We start from the raw sequence: 4,293 nt of genomic DNA, 5'->3' as shown, positions 1-4,293 counted from the left end.
AGAAAGTACGGGAATGTTAGATTCGATGGGTTGTTGGACGGAGTTGTCGGAACATCAGCGATGGTTATTACCGGACGCTTATGTGTTGCCGGTTGTGACTATGGCTCATGGTCCAGCTCACATTAGTGAGAAAGGCATATGTAAGCTTTTGGCTCCTGTGTGGCAGAATGAAGGAATCCCGAAATGTGCAGAGAATGTGGTTAAGCATTGTATTGTTTGTCTAATGCATAACCCAGGAAAGGGTACCCCAACCCCGGCAGGTCATTTTGCTCCCCCGTCATATCCTTTTGAGGTGTTGCAGATCGATTACATTCACATGGATCGATGCAACAACCTTAAGTATGTTCTGGTGGTGGTATGTACTTTTCCCGTTGGATAGAGGCCTACCCCTTGAAAGATAATACTGCTCTGTCAACTGCTAAAGTGTTGCTTAAAGATTTCTTTCCCAGGTTTGGTTTGCAGCGAATTGTCTGGAGTGACAATGGAAGTGAATTTGCGGGTCAAATTATGCCGAAAGTGTGTTCTGGTCTTGGTATTAGACAGAAGTTTCATGCGGCAAACCATCCACAGTCAGCGGGTTTGGTTGAGTGTTATAATGGTACACTCAAGCTTAAACCAGCCAAGATTCAAGCCAGTACGGGCCTTGCTTGGCCTGATGCCTTGCCCCTAGCTCTTGTGTCAACCAGAACTCCTGTGCACTCTCGTATGGGACTTAGCCGATATGAAGTGGTATTCGGACGCCCAGCTAATGTTTTGGGTGTCCCTCGTCCCAGGAAATACTAAGACATACCATATACTCTGTTAATTGACTACCTGCATAACTTGTCTGCTAAATTAAGTATTATTCGTCAACAGGTACAAAGTGCTTTGCCGGAGGCCTCTACAGCCCCAGGTCACACCATTTTGCCCGGTGATTGGGTTTGCATCAAGAATTTTCAGTGGACTAAGAATTTGGAGCCTCGCTGGTCTGCGCCTAGACAAGTCTTGCTCGTCACCCGCACAGCTGTGAAAGTGGTCGGGAAAAAGAACTGGATACATGACGTGCACTGTAAAAAAGTGCCATTGCCGTTACCCTTCGGCCAGTGGTTACGCAGTGGCATAAGGGAATCTGAATCTGCAGCGATTCCCTGTTTTGTGCCTTTCAGTGACGCTCAAATTTATGGAACTCAGTCTGAGAAAGTGGATGAGGACATTCTTCAAGCCGATGTGCCTGCGCATCTTCGAATAGACACTACCAATCCAGAGACTTTGTTTAAGGACCAGACCGTGCCGAGCAAAACACGCTACAATCTGAGGCCGAGAGTTGACCAAAGGAACTGAACACTTTGAACACTTTTCCTTATTACCCAAAGACATTTTTTTAAATCTTTTTGCCTCCTTGTTTTTTGTGTGATATTTAGTATTAGATGTGCCATCTGTCTCCGTCGCAGGGTCATGGTAGGAGGCTCAGACTGTAACCTGGTTTTTGTTCTTTTAGCAAGTGGCTAGTGCCTCAGGATATACAGAAGTGAGTAGCTGAGTGATTGAGGAAGATTGCCGTGAGCGAATTTTTTTTTAGATAAAGATGTATGGTACAACAACCATAGGTAAGGAAAATAGGAAGCAGGAAATGAGATCGAAGTATTGTAAATTATTGCGTAGTCGATTTGGTGTAACTTTGTGTGTTTTTATGTTTTTGTGTATTTTATTAGCCTGTACAGGTTGGATTGTACATGTTCTGCAGCAGAGAAATGTTGTTAATTCTACAACTTTTTTGCCTTCTCGTCTTTCTGTTCTTTCACATAAATTGCATACTCTACCTCCGCATGAGCAGATAAGGAGAGCCGAATATATGAATAACACGTTTGTCCAGTTGTTACACCAACATCAGTTGGCTATTAATATGACTGACTGTTGGGTGTGCGGACTTACGCCACACAATACACGAAAGGGAATGCCATATTTGGTTCTTCCTTTCTTATATGAAGGTTCAGCTTGGGCCTATCTGACTATGTTTGCGGCCGCATACCACAACAGACTTTGAAGCCCTGCTAAAACTTTTGGGAATGGATTGGATTTTAGCCACAGCTCTTTAATTAAGGGTATAGTGGTGATGGCAAAGATCGTAGAGAAGAACAAGATTCCATTAGACGAGAAGAGAGCTTATGAAGGATGGAATGTTACCCACTATGTTTCTATCCTTGGTGACAAAACTAGAAAGGGTGAGTCTTCTCCAGTATGGACCGTACCCTATCAAGGTAATTTTTGTCTCCAAGTCAATAGCAAGAAAGCTGACAGCGAGCCGACTTGTCTGTACACCTATATTTTCTCGTCCCCTGATTTCCCTCCGTTGGTTCCGTCTCACAGAACATATTTTGTTTGTAATGACAGAGCTTATACATGGCTCCCTTCTAACTTTTCTGGAACCTGTTATATAGCTTTCCTTCTTCCCCCTACATATATGGCTTTGTCAGACCACCACAGAGTTAGATATAGTCGAGGTATATTCGATGCCAAGGATACGGCAGGACAAGAGGGAGGAGACTTCCTTAAAGGATTCCTTCCCTTTTGGGGTCCAATGGCCAACAGCAGAAACATCAGGCAATTGGTTCGTGTGGTTGAGACCACTATTAATGTTACTGCAGGTGCGATAGGTAACATTACAGCAGAGCTTCAGGCTGACCGTCTTATGACGTTGCAGAATCGGATTGCGCTAGATGTGATCTTAGCAGACCGAGGAGGTGTCTGTAGATTGATCGGATCTAGCTGCTGCATTTATATTCCAGATGATGCTCCGACAATATACCAGGCCATTTCCAAATTGCATACCATCTCCGAGTCGATTCATCAGGACGAAGGGGATTGGTCTTTTATGGGATGGTTTTGGGGAATATTGTCAACTTGGGGATGGATGATCCTAACGTTCCTTGGAGCAATTTTGGCCATCATATTCTCTTGTTGTCTGTGTGGCCAATGAGGTCCTGCAGTTTGAGGCCTACTGGCTACTTTATGTGTTCCACAACCTGTAACTCAGAAGACAGAGAATATTAGGATGATGGTGCAGCAACAGCTTGAGGATTTTATGAACATCGATGTTGATTCCGACTCAGACTAGCATGAGTTGGTTTGTTTTTGCCTGAGTAATGGCAAAAGGAGGGACTGAGGTTCTGTAATTGGCGAATTCATTCGTGCTCATCCTCTATTTTGTAGCCGCTGCCATCTTGTGTTGCCCTCACTCAGGCAGAGTGGCAAACGCGATGTTTTTGTCGTTTCTGCATTTACGTGTCAGGTGGCTTCTTTGCCTATGTTTACTAACGAGTGTCAGGGTCTGGCCGAGTACAATAATTCCTGTCTGAGCTGATTAATCCCCGTCCGGACTATTTGTTGGTTTGCACCATTCTTTCCTTTAAGTTATCTTATCTGCTGTCCTTCGCTACACGTCTCATGCATTCTCTTGTTTCACGACTGTCCTTCTAGAACATACAGCTGTGTTTTCTCTACTTGTAAATCGAATTGTGTGGATTTGTTTGTAATTTGCTTAAGGGGTCGAGTGACAAACATAACCGGGAACTTGAGTTGCTTTGGACTTAAAGCATTGTCTATAACATTTGCCTATGTCTCATGCTCTTGTGTGATTGCATTTTGCATTGTATTGTACCGTATATAAACCTGTGCGCCACGGAGTTAAGTGGCAGTCTCTTTTGAACCTCGTTATACCAACGACTTCTAAGACCACTGTACTAGCTGCAGTTAATAAATACAATCTTCTACGCCAGACGAAGAGTCTGTGTCTCTGTTTCTGACAAGGCAGATGAATCCCGGGGATTTCAGGCATACCCTGCGCCGCCGGGCCTTAAGGCTGCGGTTCTCCATGGACCCTCCGATGGCTTGCAGTATGGGGGGCTCTCGCATCCCCGGGGCCCGTCGGCCGGAGCTCAAGCCCCTGGCCCGTTCCCAGCTTCCGAACCCTAGCCAGGCCGGGGAGAGCCTCCCCAGGCCCCAGTGGACCCCCGTCACCAGCGCCCGGACCCTCCCCCGGAACCAAGGAGGCTTAAGCCCAGGCCACGTCCTCTCCCCGATGGCCTGCCCGAGGAGCCCATTTTTCTCGACTATTAAGCCCCCACATAGTGGGGGCTTACAGAACTCTGTGGGAAGGACAAAAGTTGAAGTTAGCCTGGCGGCCAGCCCGCAGGGCCATCTGGTCACCCAGCCCGCAGCGCCATCTGGTTGCGCAGCCAGGCAACCAGATGGCCCTGGATGACCCAGCGCCCTTGCAGTCCAGCGAGGGTGGCCGGGCACACCGAGGCATCTACT

This window comes from Lissotriton vulgaris, unplaced genomic scaffold (assembly GCF_964263255.1).
Source record: "Lissotriton vulgaris unplaced genomic scaffold, aLisVul1.2 SCAFFOLD_3986, whole genome shotgun sequence".
In the NCBI taxonomy this organism is placed as follows: domain Eukaryota; kingdom Metazoa; phylum Chordata; class Amphibia; order Caudata; family Salamandridae; genus Lissotriton; species Lissotriton vulgaris.
Note: the sequence above shows the minus strand (reverse complement) of the source record.